Source organism: Podarcis pityusensis (genome assembly GCF_964106645.2).
Source record: "Podarcis pityusensis genome assembly, chromosome: 4".
In the NCBI taxonomy this organism is placed as follows: Eukaryota; Metazoa; Chordata; class Lepidosauria; order Squamata; family Lacertidae; genus Podarcis; species Podarcis pityusensis.
This window is the reverse complement of record NC_138027.1, coordinates 36,806,396-36,827,751: the sequence shown is the minus strand read 5'-3', so window position 1 is coordinate 36,827,751 and position 21,356 is coordinate 36,806,396. Positions and strand designations below refer to the sequence as shown.

Here is a 21,356-nt window from a genome sequence, read left to right as displayed (position 1 = left end):
GCAATCCTATAGATGTTGACTTAGAAGTAAGGTGCACTGACTTCAATGGCACTTACTGCCAGGAAACTTTATATAGAATTTCATTTTAAACTTTGCATAAATGTGTGCCAAATTATAGTCACTATGTTACGGCAGCAATGATCAATAGATAAAAACCAATTACCTTTTTAACCATTCATTATCTAAATACTCTATTCAAAAGGTTCTATAGAATATGACTTCTAATAAAGTGTATGGAGTGGAATCATGGTGAGAATTTAGAGAACATATTGAGCTCTCAATCTTACTGTGGTCGAGCCATGCTTCTGAATTTTGAAACTGGCTGTTAGAGATACCAGCACCAGCATTTTAAAAGAACACTGATTTTCCACAATAAATGTCGAGCTTTTAAGTGAGAATATGCTGAGGTAAAGTAAATTGGCTCTTGGGCTACAGAGCCACCCCAAGGTGTTTGGCTACCTGAGGGGGGGGGGATCAAAATCCTTTTGTATGGTAAATATACAACTATGAAGTTTGTGTTCAAGTAAATGTAGCCCTGTGAAGTGCAGCTCCTAAAAGATATTTGGAGACAGTGGCATAGCGTGGGTTGCCAGCACCAGGGCCATGTGGAGAGGATGGGGAGGGAAACGGACAGATTACACATGCACATAAAGAGGGTGAATAAGAAGAAACCATCCAGAGAAAATAGTGGAGGGGAAAAAACAGTAACCATCTACCCTCCCAAAGCATTTATTCAGCAACAGTTCCACAGCCAGGGAGTGACAGACTGAAGCCTAGGGCTGCACTCCAGCCCAGGATAGTGTAAGCAGAAGCAGATCTGAGAGACAAATCTCTCACCTAAAGAGAAATAATTTATTGGACTCAATCCCGTCCATTTCTTTTTTTTAAAGTTTAGAACCTTAACTTAACTTACATATTTTGATTTTAAAATTTTGATTTAATATTTGTGTTCCACTTTTTCAACAACAAATGCTAAGCTCAAAGCTCAATGGCATTAAAAATTAACAAACATTGCAATTGCTATAATATCAAAAACATAGCAGCATATAAAGCAATAACAACAACAACAATAACAGTTATTACAACTCAGTACAAACTCCTTATGATTCAAAATATCAGAAATAGCTGCTGAGCACTACCCCTGTGCCAGTTGGCAATCCAGTCAGATGGGCAGAATACAAATAAATAAATTGTTGTTGTTGTTGTTATCTCTCTGGGGAGGGGCTTCTTTACCCAGTGTAGCAGCAGCACATTCCCAGAGGCAGCAATATCTTTCATACTATTTCATCTCAACTTCTTTTTCACCCTCAAAGAGAGAATTCAATTACTTGTTTTCGGAGGGGGTGGGACAACAGCTTCCATCAATGACACCCCCCCCCCTTGTCTGCAGTGCCTTTTCTCCATGTGGGGTATTCTAGAATCCCTTAGGATTCCCTTCCCACAATCCCTCAGGAGGTGTGCTATGGGCTCTCTTTCCTCATAGATATCACAAGCCCTAGCAGAAGAGCCACAGAACTAGATCCCTTTAGATCTTGGCCTTCAAGTCTGGCACATCTGCCAAGGCCTGAGCTTTAAAAGTCACCCGAAGAGAAGAAGAACAGACAGCCCCAGTCAGCTTAACAGACTCCAGGTGAAAACACACAGGTTCAGACTCCCAGCAAAGTCATTCCCCCAAATATATTAATCTGAACTGTGCCTCTTACTTCCTCCCCTCTTTTGATTTCAGGGTTAAATAAATCCTGCTTACTGTTTTCTACGTTTTACTAAATTGCCTTCTAGTTTCCCCCTTTCAGGAGACATGGGTCTGAAGCAGGGCATACCATGGCTATTTTTACACTCTCATTTACTATGCACTCATTGTGTTTCCTGTGCTGGATTTTTAATCTCTGTTCCCACAGCAAAATGTGTATGTCTCCTGTACTTTGGAGTCCTTCACCCACCTCTAAGCAAGGTATTAACACCTTTGCATGGGGTAAAGACATCTCCCCTGGTGGATACACAAACAGAAACAAATGGAAGCCGTGCTGATGTGAACAACTAGGTGGGAAAGCTGTGAACTTCATTGGACTTCAAGGCAGGAATGTGAACATACCCTATATTAAGGCTATAGCATTATTCATCCTCATCCATCTTGGTACAGTTATGAGGTAGGCGCATAGCTGTCAACCTTTTTCTTTTTTTAAGGGAAATTCCCTTATTCCGAATAGGATTCCTTTCAAGAAAAGGGAAAAGTTGACAGCTATGAGTAGGTGGGGAAGCAAAACGTCAGGTCTCATAGTTGCCTGTACAAAAGGTTGTTGGTAGAGAACAGGAGCGGTCAAAGCCATTTTGCTGCCTGAGACGAAGGACAAGTGTTGCGTTCCCCATTCTGTGCACAAAATTTGACTAGACAAAGTAGTTGAATCTTACTTCAGCACTGAGGGAATTGAGTCCTCTATCACACTCTAAGGCAGCGAGGAGCTGCAGGACAAATCACATGCCACACATTTCTAGCCACTTCCTGCCCCTCAGATTTTGCTACCTGAAGAAACTGCATCACTCTGCCTCATGGAAGGGCCACTCCGGTAGAAAAAACAGAGTTATGAAAGTAACTCCTCAAGAAGTCAAGAGACTGGCCTCCTTGACTGTTTAGGAAGCAGGCTGAAGGTGGTTAATCAAGGTGCATTTACTTGTAAGTGTTGTGAAATAATAAGGGGTATCAACAGATGTGTTGTTACGATCCTTAACTTGGCACAGGGATGCCAACAGGTGTGTGCAAAAAAGGATTTTCTCGCCATGAACCAATTTCTGTCTGTTACAAGTAGCCTAGGTTACAATACTGTACTCACTTACCTGGAAGTAAATCTCATTAAACAAAAAAGTCTTACTTCTGAGTAGGCATATCTACTATTGTACTGTAAACTGATTATACAGTAAATTCTGTGGGTGATATTCCATTTTTACTCAGTATAGGTGAAGGACGTTCTTTTTGAGTCCTTCATAGGTCCATTAAAATTAATGAACATGACAAATTTAGGGCCAGTCATTTTAATAGGTCTACTCGGAGTAAAACCTAGCTTTAATAAGTACCTGGACATGAGGTCCTGAATAGCAGAGGATGCACCTGAGCCTCTTTGCAAAGTTTTCATATTTTGCATTCCCCCTACTTTTTTTTTTTTGCCAGTGACAAAAAATAGCCATTCTGCCAAAAGAAAAAAACCATGTGGGGGATTCAAAGTAATAGGAAAGGAGGCAGAAGGAAGAAAGAAAAGTGCTGTTCCTTAAGAATAGAAGAATTCCTGGTGTCTGAACAATTTATTTGTCAGTCACAGCTCTGACTTCACTAATTTGCTAAAAGCACAGGAAGGTGGGAGTAGCCAGGTTATCTTATCTCACAGAAATCTCTTGGACAGTTAAGGCTTGCCTGCATGTTTTGATTTGTAACTAGAGGTCCATTCAACTTGCTCTTTTTCTTCTTCAGTGAAAGCTACGAGTCTGGTGCTTCTGCTGGCTGTGGGCTAAGTACCTCTTTATTCCCTACACCCGCCTCACTGACCATGAGGAACAGATCCGTGACATATATTTGCATAAAACATGGATATGCTAATTTATTTTCTAAAAGCAAATTTGAGTCAACTTTCAGAGGAATAGTTCTGCAAGCAACATTTCTTAAGTTAAAAAAAAAATGGGGAAGGGGGTTATGTCTTAGATCTCCTAGATCACCCTCAAACAATGATCCTGTCTACAAATCTAAACAAAGCAAACTAAATAAACTTATCATTTGCTGCCTTTTAATGGAGCTCCAAAGCTGCTATCTCAGATGGCTTCCTCACTTTGTCCACATTCAGGAAATCATAACTTAATAAGCTGAAATATGAACAAGCCTTTTGTAAACTATTATTAATTAGAGTCTTCCTGATTTTCCCACTACTGCAAGCTTCAGAATGTCTGCTGTGATATCCGTTTCACCTCCTGCTTCATGTGGGCATGTTTTAGGATGCACTTTGCTTTCACTGGATATCAAATAAGTGTGCCAAGTCTCACTGTCACCTCAAGCTAACTAGAGATGCCAGCCCAACTTGTTAATCCAGATATGAGTTATGGAGAGTTGTAATGCTCATCTCAAAGAAGAGGCAAGCATTACAAGTCTTGAATATTTCTGTGACTCAAATTAAAATCTGTTTTTAAAATTTATTATTATTATTATTATTATTATTATTATTATTATCTCAGCTGCCACATTCAATATTCAGTGCTGGATTCAACTACCTGGTTCCATTAGAAGAATCCAGTGCAAGCACTCCTGCTAGTGCTGCAGTTTCCACTCCTCCCCGCTGCATGCTCCCATATATCCCCCAAATTCACTTTGGAGGAGTGCAAGAACCTGCAGAACAGTGTATGGGGAAGAGAACGAAGAGATTGTTCCATTGGGCAAGCAGAAACGCTTGAGCTGATGGAACCTTCTCCTTAGTTCTACATCAAAAGCTATCCTCAGCTTTGAATGTAAGTTCAGCTACTTACTGGTTTAGGAGGGAAGAAGCTTGGATTTCCTCCCTCCCTCCCCCAGCCACCACCCAGCTGCAAACCCAACTGAGAGTGGGCCCTAGTGTTTCCCAACCTTTGGTCTCCAGCTGTTTTCAGACTACAGTTCCCATCATCCTTGACCACTGGTCTTGCTAGCTAGGGATGACAGGAGTTGTAGTCCAAAAACTGCTGGAGACCCAATGTTGGGAAATACTTGCCCTAGAAGATGGCCAATACTCTTCTGTGGATGAGCATTGTAAGGAAATCAGCAAGTGTAGATAAATTGAGCTTCTCATTGCTTAAAGGTACTTCAGCAGGGTTCCTGTAATAGTTTGAAAAGCACTTGGTTAAATTAACAAATTACAGGAAAAGAAAGACAAGAAAGAAAAATAAATGAGGTAGAGGGAAATAAAATGAGAGGGTCGGTATCATATCTTCTTTCAGCACAACCACTTCTCTGTTTCATCCATTTGAGCTTATTGCTACATTTGGCCGTCAGTGGCTGCTATGCAAAAACAGTCACTGAAGTCAATGTAACTTGAGTATCAAACACAAGGCCACTAGGAAAATTAAAAAAAACAAGGCAGTGAAATGGCGTTGGCACACTAAAAAACATGTGAAAAGGTTATATCTGAATGTATTTAATAACTAAAAAGACACAGTGGGATCTGTAGGATTGAAAATAAATACTATACCAAAAAATGGGGTGAAGTGAGGGGTTCATCACAATGAGGGATTAGCACAAGAAATTGCTGATAAAGGCAGAACACACAAACATCAAGGTACAGTTAAGTCATCTTTAAACTGTCCTTGACACCTTGCATGCAAGCAGAGACTGCCTCCCACCAGTGTTAAGCATACCAAATCATAACATTTATTTATGTATAACATTTATAACCTCTTATTTTTCATGCAACTGGATCGCAAAGTGACTTATGATTAAAACAACAAAAACCATACATCCATAAAGTTACATGAATAAAGACATCAGAAGTATTAAATGAGAGGTGATATTAACAATCATAACGATCTCTTCTTGCTCATTCTGCTTTAGTTCAATGAACTATCTGAAAGCTTTCTTAAGACCTCATGAAACAGGCCTTAAATGCCAAGGCCAGGCTGGATTAAGCCACAACTGCCAGCCAATTGGAGAGAATGTATTGAAAGTGCAGGATAGAAATTAAATGTGTAAATAAATTTGGGCCCAAGGTTTTTAAAATGGCCTTGTTTTGAACTAACTGCACAATAGACCAACTGTACAACTCCCTAAGTGCATATCAGGTTGCAGCCGATAGATCATGGCCGATTGTAAGATAGTGGCAACATATGTTGTATTATTACTAACCTCTTCCCATTCTAATCTTCCCATATCTTTTCAGTTTGGGCATTCACCCTTCATCTTTAGTATAATATTTTACAATAGCGAGGGTCTGCACCGCACTGTTAGATAAATATATAATGCGGTACAGGCATCTCATGCATCAGAAATATTTAAACCAGCACTCCCGACAGCACACCACCACAGGGAAGCGATGGATCATTGATGTACCCAGTACATATTGAAAAGCATCTCATCCCTTCCTTATCTAAAATGTCACCCTTCCCAATTCACAGCATAACCTTCATGTAATGTGACCCCGTCAACATGGCCAGTTCCTGACAAGCTGGACAATGGTAATGATTTAACTATAATCCCTCTGGGAAAGTGTGTTATCTATTCCATCCTCTTTCTTTTGCCATCTTTTCCAGCACTCACCTCTGTCTGTTGGTTAGTAGGGCAAGGGAAAGGCACTAACTTTGTTAAGCTCTAGCAGCCCTTTCCTTCACTGCGACTGTGGTTGGTATCTGACCTGCTTTATGTTTCTCATTCTTAGTGTGCCATGGTTGAGAGATTGATTATATTTTTTTGAACAGGAGCCATTTTTCCTAAGAATTGTATTTTAAAATATTTATATGAAATATAGCATTTATATTTTTTATATTTGTATTTATTTATTTATTTTTCTACAGAACACACACAAATGGGATCTTAGTGAACTCTGGACTTTCCAAAGGATTAGCACAGTCTCTTAGCAATATCCTATCGCAACCAGAGTGGCACTACAATTGAAGCAATGTATCTTGTTTGAAATTGGGATAAACACACCTGCAAATATTAAGTTTGTTTTTTTTAAAAATTAAAATTGTATTAGCAATCACAGCTGTAGTCGGGTTATTTATAAACCATATTTTCCAAAGACACATATTCTGCTATAATGGAACCAAGTAGCAGGGCCTGAATTCTACCAGCAGAAGTTATTCAGGAATTGCCCCTAACATAATTGAGACATTCTCTGAAAAGTGTATTGGTTAGTCAGGCCTTTACAATATGATTCCCCCCCCCCCTTTAACTAACCAGTGTTTACTGTTGTTTTATTGATATTTTTGTTTATGCTTTTACTGATTTTAGTATAGTCTTGTATGTTGCATACTGCCTTCTTATACTTTTCTCAAAATGCAGATTATTTTAAGTAAATAAAATATACTTGTGTAATATATTACTGACAAGCAGGTGCAGTAAGGTTTCTCCTTCCAAATCTGCCCGCTGCATATCCCTGAAATCTTCTCTGGAGGGCTATAGTATGTCCTTCATACTGCTGCATTTCTTCTATTGAACTGAATATATATTTTAAAGTTCACAGTGAGTAAAAAAAAGTACCTTACTGCAAGATGCAAACAAAGGCTGGATCTAAGCCATGCATCCCCAGCCTGTGGCCCTCCAGCTGTTTTGGTCTACAACTCCCATGATCCCTAGCTAACAGGACCAGTGGTCAGGGATGATGGGAATTGTAGTCCAAAACATCTGGAGGGCCGAAGGTTGGGGATGCCTGATCTAAATACATCAAAGAAGTGTTTGCAAACTTTGTATGAGAAATCGAATTGGCAAAAATGGAACTCCACAGCGCCACCTGGTGTCACAGTCTTAGAATGCATAAACATTGCATATAAAGCATTGTTTTTTTCTTTGCCAATGTAGCCATGTCCAAAGCTTAAATGAACATATGTTACCTTTAAATGTATAACTACCATCATTCACATCTTCTGGTGAATTTTGTGACTCATCGAATGAAATGTTTGAAATAACAAGATCTCTTAAGTATTTTCATTACATACCATTTATTTTAAAGTGTCAACATACAAACAAAATTAAGACTCTTGGTATTTAATGAAAAAATGTGCCTATTCATAATAAGCAGATGAAGATTTGAAAGCGTAAAACATGGGTTTTGGAAGAAATTGAAGTCCATAGCTATAGGAAAAATTAAAAGAGTGCTTTAGTCACAGAAATCCAGCTGACCAGGATATCCTCCCTTACAACTGTGAGGAGAACGATTAAGCTTTGTCTAGCAAGCTTCATCAATATACCTTGACCTTCATCTATTGAACCTGAAAGAATAGAAGACTTCAATTCACAAGCAAAGGACAGGACCTGGCTGCAATCGTTTAACCATGGAAAAGGCATCTGAACTAAACTTGTACTGTACTCTACAGAGATGAAGGTCAGGATATACTGATGTAGCTTTGTAGGCAAAGCTTCTTCATTCTCAATGAATGTGAGGAAGGATATCCTGATCGGCAGGATTTCTGTGGCCATGCATTCTAGAACAGCCCGCCAAATCCTCTGCAATGACCAAAGGTTCCCCTTACGGGGTCCTTGCCACGGGATCACATTCATCCAGTGCTTTACCAACTGCACTGGCTCCCGGTGGAGTACAGGGTCAGGTTTAAGGTGCTGGTTTTGACCTTTAAAGCCCTATGTGGCCTAGGACCCACGTACCTATGGAACCGCATCTCCTGGTATGCCCTGCGGAGGACCTTAAGGTCCACAAATAACAACACTTTGGAGGTCCCGAGCTGCAAGGTGGTTAGATTGGTCTCAACTAGGGCCAGGGCCTTTTCAGTACTGGCCCCGACTTGGTGGAACGCTCTGTCACAAGAGACTAGGGCCCTGCGGGACTTGACATCTTTCTGCAGGGCCTGCAAGACAGAGCTGTTCCGCCTGGCCTTTGGTTTGGACTCAGTCTGACCCTTATGTTTCCCTCCCCTTATGGTTTTGATCTATGGGCTACTATTAAAATGAGGCTGCATTTTAAATTGTATTATAACCCGTATTTTAAATTGCCCCCCCCCCATTATGTTTTTATTGTAATTTTACTGGTGTTAGCCGCCCTAAGCCCAGCTCTGGCCAGGGAGGGCAGGGTATAAATAAAAAAATATTATTATTATTTTATTTTGTGGCATATGTTCCAGGGTCCTTTGGCAAAGAAACTGATGTGAAAAGTGATCCCAGAAGTTAAGTAGTTCCAAAACAACCGGGCAGGCCCAAAGGAAGCAATTGATATGAACACAGTAGCTCGTGGCTTTCCAGGAAAACAACCTTTCGCGAAAAAGATGACTCTGTTAAATGTTTTTATTCCATGGGAGAAAAGAGAGGACAACTACACTGAAGAGAGTGTTAAATGAAAGCATTTTGAAAGCATGACTAGCACTTGCTAAACGTAGCATTTTCTTAATGCTACTGAATCAGGCAAATAGGGGGGGAATTTAATTTTTGAATCCATTATTCACATTATAGGATTAAAAGCCTCGTTGCCAATCAAGCCTAATTATGTTTCATTTGAAAGTCTGTTGTTACATTCTTGTGCCTATCTTTTTTTTTCTTTTGTAAAAAAAAAAAATGGAGACAAAAGACAATCCTTACCAAATTTGGACGGCAGCCTTGATTCCATGAAGGCTATCGGGATCTTTATTTTGTTGAGGCTATCCTTTTCATGGCTATAGGAACCAAATGGCAAAATTAACTGTGGTATGTGAAAACTGTTTTGTATACAACTAGAATTTAGGATAATGTGGCGTCCTAGAGATAAGTCAGAGGGGTGCTAGAGCAGATTGTGTCTATTATTTCTTATAGAATCACACCCCTTCCATCCAGCCCAGTGAAGAGTTCCATGAACTCAAAAGCTCACTTTGTCTTTTGTGACATTTTGTTGGCCCTTATAAAGTTTTTATCTGACTTTAAAATATCATACTGAGATGTGGTGTTTCTGCCCCACAAAAATAACTCGTTTCCTCTCTTAAGTCATAAAACTTCTGTAAGCCTTGTATTTCTAAGGATTCCACCCCACATGGGGGGGCGCTATTGGGTTATTTTATTTTTATTATGTATTTTGTGGTTTTATATCTTGATTTTATTCTGTGAACTGCCCTGAGACCCCCGGGTATAGGGGCAGTATATAAATTATTATTATTATTATTATTATTATTATTATTATTATTATTATCATTATTATTTATTACAGCTGGTGTAACCCACCCAGCTATGTACATTTATTATTTGATCCATGTCACTCCTGTGACAGCTGCTATACATGTGCAAAATGTGATTATGAATGGCACAAACATGCTGTATCAACTTTTGCCTGATGCAAGTGGCAACAATTAAAAGGTTGAAATTATGTCCAATTTTCTGGCCAAAACCTGCTATTTGTATACATAGGCACAGTTCATAGATCATGCCATGCACATCCATTTTTGCTGGTTCAAAGTACAAAACATAGCAAAAGCGATTTAAGGTTAGAATGTTGTGTCGCAGTTTACAGCTGCTTGTATTTGGGCTCTCAGGTCTCTTTGTGGAGTAATAAGTAAATTGGTGCTGCCTGCCTTTCAGCATATGAACATTTTGGCAGCTCTAATAACATTTAAAGAGGGCGAAGAAGGTACTTTTTAAAGTCCCAGAATGATACAAAAGCTTGCATACACATTTAAATGAAAGTGGATGAATGGGGAGATATGAATTTCTTACCCATAAATACTTATCTTATTAATAAATATGGCTGTGAAATTCATGGGCTATAAATCATACTGTTATTGTGAATAAATACTTTTTATTAACAAATAAAACACTGATGGCCTTATTATTAATAAATAAATCCACACCCAGAGAGAAAGATGCTGCTAGAATTTGGAGCTCAGGAGCACTGAACTAGCTTCTCTTTTCAAAAATAAATTCCAGAGGTGTGTTTAGTTTAAGATTCTCAAACCACCTTTCTTATTTTCAGCCTGCACTAGGATAAATCCTTGCACGCTGGATATCCAGTCACCTGCCGTCATCACTGCGCTGTATGAATCTGGAATTATCGGGATGGGGAAACTGAGTTTGTGAGTGTGACAGTGCAGAATAAAGTCTGGTTAGCAACTGTTGCTGCTGCCACATGATATGTGCAGAGATTAGGAAAGAATGAGTTATGACCTCAGTCCAGCTGTCTTATTGCTGACTCACAAATCTGAAGCAGGCAGGAGGGGCTTCTCACCAGTGAGGCATTCATCATGTTGACCGGTGTGGAAAGTTGACATAAAAGCTAAATAAATGAAGTAGGGAAAGAGATGGGCAACAAATACAACAGCCTAATATCTGAGGAAGCCAAGTACTTGGGAGGTGTGAGCTCTGAAACAAAGCATTCAGCTCCAAAAATAAACCAAGGTGCAGTTGCTGGGATTATCTGGGCTTGTTTGCTTGTTAAATATAAGCCTTTATATACTAACTGTTAGCCACCTTAGGGATCTGCAAAGCGGTTTGCAACAATAAAAAGGTCTTAATGCATTGTGTTGTTGTGTTTTTAAGGAAACGAGTAAAACCGCTATAAAACTGAAGTAAAAAAGCAACAGCCGTCTAAATTACTGCACAGCTCAAACCTGTTAAAGGCCTTAGGCAAAACATGTATCAACTTCTCACCTAAAAAGCATCAACAAGGAGGCCAGTTGAACCTTTCCTGAAAAACATCCCAGCAGCCAGGGTGCTGATATTGAGACAGAGCTAACTTGTGTTACCACTATCCACACCTTCCCTGGCAAGTGGTACTAAGGTAGCATTCCTGCATCTGAGCTGGTCTGTTTCTGTCTCGCAGCTGGTGGTGCTATGTGACTGCATAAAAAGAAGGTTGGGGATCCTGTGGTACTGAGGCTGAATACAGCCCTCTGGCCATCTCTGTTCAGCCCTCAGTACTCTCCCCTCACCTGCCTGCTTGGTGTCCTCCTTGAGTGCTTTCTCCTGGCTGCAATGTGTCCTAATCCACACATACCCACTCAATTGCCTGGATGGTGGGTGGAGAGACGGGTGTTTGCCTGTTTAGAAATCTCTGGGTTTTGGGTGGCTGGAATGAAACCCTTTGTACAAAGCTGAGAGTCACCTCTATTTCTCTGCCAACTTTTATCCTCTGGCCTTGCCCGCCACTGGCATGTGGCCTCTGAAAGCACCTGCCATGCTGCCACCCAGTTAATGGTGGAGCTGCTTCCACTTGCTAGGGCAGTGGCCAGGTTGAGGCGGCATGGACACACACACACACACACACACACACACACACACACACACCCCAGCTCCGAGAATCAGCATGCCTTTTTTGCCATATCATTTTTATCAATTATACAATAATGCTTTCCATTACAATCTCTCCTCTTATACAGGATTATACAATTTGGCTTTTTAGGGCCATGACTTCCTTCAAACCTTCCTTATGATTTTCTATCTTTCATTTCAAATTTCTGCATTTTCACTACTTAACCATTGCTTTCAAATAAAAAACACCAAAGCATCATATTTTCTTATTCTTCTCTGCAGTGATTTTTATACCTTTCCTTACAAAGCTTCTTGCAATTCTCTTTTCTGAAGCCCAACTGACCTGGACAAGAATCGACCAAATATGGATTTCTAGAGGCCTGGCACCTAAGGTCAGAAAAGTGGAAATCTGCCCAAAGACCTGTTCCGACCATAATGCAGTAAAGATGGATATGATACTATTACCAACTGGATCCTTTAGATGGAAGATGAATGACAATTTGTTTAGAGATCAGGAAATTATCAAGAAGGCCCAAAAAGTTTTGAAGGATTACTTTGAGATAAACATGAATAATATGGTGGAAAAAAGAATAATCTGGGACGCAAGCAAAGCTGTAATGAGGGGATTCTTGATACAACAGAATGCAGTAAAGAAAAGAATACAAAGTGAGAAAAAAGATAAGATCTTGGATAAAATAAAAGAATTAGAGAAGAAATTAAGAGTGAATCCGAAGTCACAGCCAACTCTGAGAGAAATTAAACTTTATCAAACACAATATTCTAAATTGATAAATCAGGAAATTGAATGGAAGGTTAAATTAATGAAACAAAAAACGTTTGAGTCGGCGAATAAATGTGGAAAACTGCTAGCTTGGCAGTTGAAGAGAAGACAAAGATTAAATACTGTTACAAACTTAGAGGTTGACGGAAAAAACATCCAGAATCCAATGGATATCAGAAAGTGTTTCCAGAAATACTTCAAAAAATTATACACCCAAGGGCCGCAAGACGATGTAGAGATTAAACAATTTTTGGCAAAAAACGGACTATCTAAATTGTCACAAGAAAACAGGACAATCCTGAATTCTAAAATAACACGACAGGAGATCGAACAAGCCATCCAGAACATGCAACTTGGCAAATCCCCAGGACCAGATGGGCTGACCTCCAAGTACTATAAGACATTAAAAGACTATTTGATACAACCTTTGATGGAGGTCAGCAATGAAATTATGGAGGGGAAGAGGGCACCGGAGTCGTGGAAGGAAGCGTTCATCACATTAATACCAAAGTCGGAAGCTGAAAAGACACAACTTAAGAACTACCGTCCCATCTCTCTTTTAAATGTGGATTACAAAATATTTGCAGACATTTTGGCAAATAGATTTAAAAAAGTTTTAAATGAAGTAATTCACAAGGACCAGGCCGGCTTTCTCCCAGGTAGACATCTGTTTGCTAATACAAGGAACATTATTGACATTTTGGAACTTTTGCAAACAGATATAAATACAAAAGCAGTTTTAATTTTTATAGACGCGGAGAAGGCCTTTGACAATATCTCCTGGAAATTTATGATGGGAAATTTAAAAGAGATGGGAGTGGGACGGGGTTTTGAGAATGGGATTGAGGCGATATATTCAGAACAGAAAGCTAAACTGATAGTTAATAATGTGGTTACAGAAGAGTTTAAAATTGAAAAAGGGACACGACAAGGTTGCCCTATCTCCCCTTTGCTATTTATTTCGGTTCTGGAAGTGCTATTGAACATGATTAGAGAGGATCGGTTGGTGGAAGGAATTCAGGTCGGTCAGAAACAATATAAATTAAAAGCTTTCGCAGATGACCTGGTTTTGACCTTGCAGAAGCCAGAGCCTAGTACGAAAAGAGTATTACAATTGATTAATGATTTTGGTCGGGTGGCTGGATTTAAACTAAATAAACAGAAAACTAAGGTTTTGGGGAAAAAATTGACTGATACAGAGTCAGAACGGTTTCAGAATGAGACGGAACTTAATGTGGTTAAAAAAGTAAAATACCTAGGGGTAAACATAACAGTAAAAAATCTAAGTCTATTTAAGGACAATTATGAAAAATGCTGGACAGAAATCAAGAGAGACTTAGATAGTTGGTCAAAATTGAAACTTTCTTTGTTAGGCCGAATTGCTGCAATCAAGATGAATGTATTGCCAAGGATGTTGTTTTTATTTCAAACACTTCAGGTTTTGGACAGAACGGAGTGCTTTCAGAAGTGGCAGAGAGACATTTCTAAGTTTGTCTGGCAGGGCAAAAAGCCCAGAATTAAGTTTAAGATATTAACCGATGCAAAACAAAGAGGGGGCTTCGCCCTGCCAGACTTAAAGTTGTATTATGAAGCCGCAGCGTTTTGCTGGCTAAAAGACTGGCTACTTCTTGAAGACACTGATGTGTTAGATTTGGAAGGGTTTAACAATGCCTTTGGATGGCATGCATATTTATGGTATGACAAGGTTAAAGCAAATAAGGCCTTTAAGAACCATATTGTCAGAAAATCATTGTTTAATGTCTGGACAAAATATAAAGACTTGCTGGAAAATAAAACACCAAGGTGGCTTTCACCTTTGGAAGCCAAGGCCCGAAAAAGACCCAATATGGAGGCTAAATGGCCAAAATATTGGGAAATACTAGAAAAGGATGGAGACAATTGGAAATTGCAGAGTTTGGAGAAAATGAAAGACAAAGTGCGAGATTGGTTACATTACGCTCAGATTAAAGAAGTTTTTAAAAATGATAAGAAACTAGGGTTCCAGGTGGAGAAGTCGAAATTGGAAACAGAATTGCTAGAACCAAAGATTAAGGTACTTTCAAGGATGTATAACTTGCTGTTGAAATGGAATACACAAGATGAAATGGTTAAATCGGCTATGATAAGGTGGGCACAGGACATTGGGCATAATATCATGTTTGAGGACTGGGAGAGGTTGTGGAGTAATGGATTGAAATTTACTGCATGTAACGCTCTGAAAGAAAATGTAATGAAAATGATTTATAGATGGTATATGACCCCAGTCAAACTTGCTAAAATTTACCACCTGTCTGATAATAAGTGTTGGAAATGTAGAGAGTGTGAGGGAACGTTCTTCCACCTCTGGTGGACTTGCCCTAAAGTGAAGGCGTTCTGGGAAATGATTTATAATGAATTGAAAAAGGTATTTAAATATACCTTCACTAAGAAACCAGAGGCTTTCCTTTTGGGTATTGTCGGCCAAGGGGTGGCAAAGAAGGACCAGACATTTTTTATGTATGCAACAACAGCAGCAAGGATACTTCTCGCCAAACATTGGAAAACTCAAGATTTACCCACACTGGAAGAATGGCAGATACAACTGATAGACTACATGGAACTGGCTGAAATGACCGGCAGAATCCGTGACCTGGGAGAAGAGAGGATTGAGGAGGACTGGAAGAAATTTAAGAACTATTTACAAAAGTATTGTAATTTGAGTGAATGCTAAATAAGATGCTAGATTAAAATAACTGAGCACCACTAAATTTAGAAGTTTTTAAGAAAATAAGTAAGACTGTGAAAATTTAGCTCCTTCCGAGAATTATAAGATTATGAAATATAGAAGGGATATAAGAATTTAAATAAGATGATAAATTGCTGACAAAATGTTACAACGATGAAAGTGGGAGCGGGAGATGTGAGGAAGTCCAAAGAAAATGTGAAAATATGTTAAGATAAATGTTATATTGTTTATTATGTTTATTTTTATTGTAAAACCCAATAAATTGCTTTAAAAAAAAAAAAAAGCTTCTTGCAATTCTACCAACGTGTTTGATTGACTACAATTGTCTTTCAAATAATTTACAAATTTAGTCCAGTCCTTGATGAACTTCAGCCTGTCTTTAATATTCAGTACAGTATATTTTGGTGGGAGTGGGGTACTGTTATTTTATTATTTGGTGTAAGCCACATTGAGGACCACTCAGCTGAAAAGGCAAATATTTTAAGTAAATTAAATAAATGGCTTTGATGCACAGATTTATTCCAATAATGTGTGTGTGTGTGCACGCGCCTGTGAAGGGAGATATATGCCTTTTCTTTTGTGCACTGCAGCACAAAACAGAAAACATGGCAGGCTGCTGCCGATACATACTTTATGGGTTATTCTACAGATCCCACCCCCCACCCAAAAGTGGAAGATTCTCCATCAGTTGTGATGAAGTATACAGGAAAGCCCAGCATTTTCATTCAGACCATGTATGTTAGGGAGGCAATTTTCCCCCCAGATTAAAAGCCTTTACCACACACCCCAATCTGCAGAATGTGTAAACTGAGATGCCTGCAGCAGATAACAGTTGTGGTAGTATATTTTGACAGGAATCTGATGAAAAGTTTCACTGTTGTGATTAAACCAGTGGCAATGGCTGTGAGATTGACACGCACACAGGGCCAACCGGGCGTGGTCACAAGCACATAGATTTTTCGTGGAATAAATGCACATCTCTTAGTGGTTGCAAAGAGTTCATGCAGTAATATTACATTTTCCGAGAGCTCAAAGTTCAAATGATTTGTATCAGGACAAAAATGATATGCATCCATTGCTGTGGTTGTGTGTGTGTGAGAGAGAGAGAGAATGAGAGAGAGAGAACACCGGATGAAATGCCCTCATACAAGCACATTCCATTAGATAGTCCTTCGGATTCAGTTACAGTGGAATTATAGGCATTTCTTCTCAGGAGTAAATCCTATTGATTTCAGTGGGACTTACTCCCAGAGAAGTATATGCAGGATTGCAGTCTTAGAAATAAATAGCATTTCCCCATACATGCCAATTGTCTACATGCATAAATTTTCTGGGCACGCAGTCTCTCTGCATTCTAAAATAGTACGGTCCGTAAGAATCACGACACATATTTTCTTCTGAACATTGAAATCTGCTCCTAGGTACCCATTTCATCCTCTACAACTTGGCTGATCAGCCCATTTATAACCCTGACCTGTGATCAGCTGCTCAGTTTCATTGGAACAATCCCTATTGATTTCAATAGCTCTTGCTTGAGTGCAACTATCTAGCTGTGTGCTTGTGGTTCCGCCATTCCAAGAGATTATTATGTTTGTCACAGGTTTCATCTTAGTCAGGAAAAAGTGGGAGGGTAGTGAGTGTGTACCTTATACCTCTAATTACATACCATACTGACACCTGTAATTGTTTTTTGCTCATCTTCTCTGTTCATGTTCTTAAAAGAAACATCCTTACATCTGGTGGATGTAACAATACATTCACCTAATAACAGCAAATATTCTAAAGGTAGACCTCTCTCTTTGTAACTAAAGGACACACAATATCAGTATATAAAGAATGAGTTGAAAATTAGGAGGGGGGGGTAAAAATGTGAATTTTAGTTGTGATTATAGAATCAGACTCAAAGTGTTGATATTTTCACTAATTCTAATATTTTTTGTGCAGAAAGAAATTATCAAAAAATATTTAAAAGAAGAAATTGCTACATACACAATTATATGTCTAAAATCTATTATCTATGGTACAGGGAAGGGTGCGTTCTCCGTTGTATTGTAAGCTATTTTTTCATTTACAAAAATACTTCTGTGCCATGGTTTTATTATCAATAAATAAATCAAAGCAGTTTTCAACACACACACACACACACACACACACACACACACATTACAAAAACCTAGAATCATAGCTCACCAATTAACATGAACAATAGTATTTTTCTTCTCCAACTGTATGCATAGTGGCATATAAAAGTTTTCAGCAAACATTTAAAAATTACAACAGAAGACGCCTGCTGAATTTCAACCAGAATGGTCTTGATAACATTGAAGGCTCAGTTTTGAGTTGACGTCACATGATCCTCAAGGTCTCCTGGGACAACCAGCAACACCTCCAGTGGATAATCTCAGTCATCAAGCTGAGATACAAGGGTTCAGGTGATCCCCAAGGTACACTGGACCTCAGTTTTTTCAGGGCTTGAACCTGGCTTAGTGGTAGATGAGCATCTAGTGCAGATGTTTTAACAATGGTGTTATGAGGAGGATTCTTGTACCTCTAATTACAGGCTTCCTCAACCTCGGCCCTCCAGATGTTTTGAGACTACAATTCCCATCATCCCTGACCACTGGTCCTGCTGGCTAGGGATCATGGGAGTTGCAGGCCAAAAACATCTGGGAGGCTTAGGTTGAGGAAGCTTGTCTTATTATTACCATAACTACTATTGCTGCTACTTTTCTTCTTCCTGATCAAAAACAAAGGAAACAACAAAACAAACTCCAAGTCAGTAATATTTTCACATAGATGAACTTACATACTTCTGTGTTCCTACCTTCTCTTTCATTATACTGTTGCTTGGCCACAGAAAATGTTTATAATTATTATATGGTCTATGCAGGACCAAGGCCAGTGGTAAGCAACTGTCTTTCAGTACAAGTGGCAGAAGGAGGTGGAAAGGAGCCGAGAGAGTCTTAAGGTTATATAGTATAGTGTAGCATACTATGACCATTTTTGTGTTCTTCCCCAATTCCTCTACCACCTTTTCATTCTGCTTTTGCTTCATTCTGCTGCATGCATAGATGCAGAGTAAGATGAAATATGAAATGGTAAACAATGCATTATGCACAGTGGTTTTACACAGTTATAAAGAGGCTCAATTCATTCTTCTCCAAGAAATAAACAGTTGTGGTAGACTATTCGTACCCACAAATAATTAATTCAGGGTTTATAATTTTATTACGATTTGAATTTTCAGCTTCCGCTTTACTATTTGTTCCATTATATAAAAAACATTCCAAAAATGTCATCTCTTAAAAGCAGTTCTCTCTCCTCCCTAAATCAATTTGCTCAGTGTATTTGTCCTCTTCATGATTTAGACATTGTTTTAGATCGTTTCCTTTTATTGACAGTGATTCTAATCTGTTGACTTTCTGAAACAGTAACTCCTCGGATATTGGCATGGGCTGCTAAGGCTTCCCATTATTATCTAATCCTTTTGTGGGAACTTAATGGTCAGGGGTCCCTTTACCTTTACCTTTATGGTTGAGCTGAAATGACTGCTTTTCACAGCAGGGTTATGTAGATGAGTTGCAATGGGGGCAGAAAGCCCTGATATCACCCTAACATGGTAACAAAAGCAAATACTACTAGCTAAGTGTCATAGTGATGTCATCACGCTGGCCATATAGTCTCTAATTTGCTAGGAAATATATAAAATAAATGGTGCCAATCCATCTGCCACCTAGGCTAGTAAGCAAATTATGAAGGAAGACATCATTCATTGTGCATATTGTGAGACAATTTGCTCCCTTCCTTGTAGTCAACATTTTTGTGCCAGAAACATTGCTTGAATATATCATTAATTAAAGGATCATATGAATAACTCAAAATATAGTAATATGAGCCATACCGATATACAGTGAGTCATGCATCTCCATATATCTGGTGACTTCCATAATTCTGTTTAGCTACAAGACGAGGAACAACCTGCCTCTATGGCGTTTGAGAAAGTTGAACAGTTTAGAAAGTTGAACGATCAACACTCTTCCTCCCCCACTTTATGTCAGGAAGCTCACTAAGATAAAGTCTAATGATGTAACCTTCTTCAATTATGCAGAATGGGTGCCAGGAATTCATGAGGTGATGGAGGCAAGGACTCTGAACATGCAGGTGAAGGGCATGCAGGGACAGTCGCAGAGGCATGGCTACCAGAAGAATATGTGGGCCAGTGCACCCGTGGCCCAAGGATGTGGCACTGCCATCCTCTGAACTTCACTATAGAACATCCTGGAAGACCTGAGCGTCTGCATCTTGCAGTACAGTACTGCTAACAATCAGGCTGCAACTGCTATTATTACCATATAAGGGCTCTGTTTCAGCTTGTTCCTTGATGGAACAACTTCAGAGCTCTTCCTTTGTGTCCTCACATTGCCAGACAACCTGGTTGAGCCTTGCCGCACTGCAGAGCAGAAGGAACGTCCAGTGTGGTTTTCCCTCCAGTCTCCAGATGCTGAACTCCCAACTCCCAGCAGGCCTAGTCGCCGTGGCCAATAGTCAGAGATGATGGGAGGTGGAGTCCAGCAATGTCGGGAGGGAAACATGCTAGCAACCCCCGATGCAAGCACGTAAGCAGAGGCAGTCGAGACAAACTTGCTAGCTCCACACACAAACCCCACTGCCATTCTCATCACTCTCCACAAGTCGGAGGGTAGGGGTCTGAAGCCCATTCTAGAATGCCGATTTTCCAAGGTTCTAAAATATGTCAGAAACCTCCACGAGTCCTGGAGATGGCTCCTTCAGGTAGTTGCCTGCCATGATTTAGAGGGTGACGAGAATAACACTGGGGGCAGAACTAGTCTGATTCCCCCCCCCCGTTCTCACTTCTGTGTTAGATAATAATAATAATAATAATAATAATAATAATAATTTATTATGTGTACCCTGCCCATCTGGCTGGGCTTCCCCAGCCACTCTGGGCGGCTTCCAAAAAAAAATATTAAAATACTCTAATACATCAAACATTAAAAGCTTCCCTGAACAGGGCTGCCTTCAGATGTCTTCTAAAAGTCTGGTAGTTGCTGTTCTCTTTTACATCTGGTGGGAGGGCGTTCCACAGGGAGGGCGCCACTACCGAGAAGGCCCTCTGCTTGGTTCCCTGTAACTTGGCTTCTCACAGTGAGGGAACCGCCAGAAGGCCCTCGGTGCTGGACCTCAGTGTCCGGGTAGAACTATGGGGGTGGAGACGCTCCTTCAGGTATACAGGACCGAGGCCGTTTAGGGCTTTAAAGGTCAGCACCAATACTTTGAATTGTGCTTGAAAACATACTGAGAGCCAATGTAGGTCTTTTAAGACCGGTGTTATGTGGTCTTGGTGGCCGCTCCCAGTCACCAATCTAGCTGCCGTGTTCTGGATTAGTTGTAGTTTCCGGGTCACCTTCAAAGGTAGTCCCACGTAGAGCGCATTGCAGTAGTCCAAGCGGGAGATAACCAGAGCATGCACCACTCTGGCGAGGCAGTCTGCAGGCAGATAGGGTCTCAGCCTGCGTACCAGATGGAGCTGGTAAACAGCTGCCCTGGACACAGATTTGACCTGTGCCTCCATGGACAGCTGTGAGTCCAAACTGACTCCCAGGCTTCGCTCCTGGTCCTTCAGGGGCACAGTTACCCCATTCAGGACCAGGGAATCCTCCACACCTGCCCGCCTCCTGTCCCCCAAAAACAATACTTCTGTCTTGTCAGGATTCAACCTCAATCTGTTAGCCGCCATCCAACCTCCAACCGCCTTCAGGCACTCACACAGGACCTTCACCGCCTTCACTGGTTCTGATTTGAAAGAGAGGTAGAGCTGGGTATCATCCGCATACTGATGAACACCCAGCCCAAACCCCGATGATCTCTCCCAGCGGCTGCATATAGATGTTGAAAAGCATGGGGGAGAGGGCAGAACCCTGAGGCACCCCACAAGTGAGAGCCCAGGGGTCTGA

General features: G+C 40.1%; 2 long non-coding RNA genes across 2 annotated transcripts in view; both read left to right on the top strand.

The window, feature by feature from the left end:
• The window catches only part of LOC308475655, a 74,940-nt gene that overhangs the window by 15,867 nt on the left and 37,717 nt on the right, over positions 1 to 21,356 (top strand). The window lies entirely within an intron of this gene.
• Positions 6,130 to 6,701, top strand: LOC308475666. The gene is made up of 2 exons (XR_013985358.1): positions 6,130 to 6,177; positions 6,514 to 6,701. It is a non-coding gene; the product is annotated as an uncharacterized lncRNA (long non-coding RNA).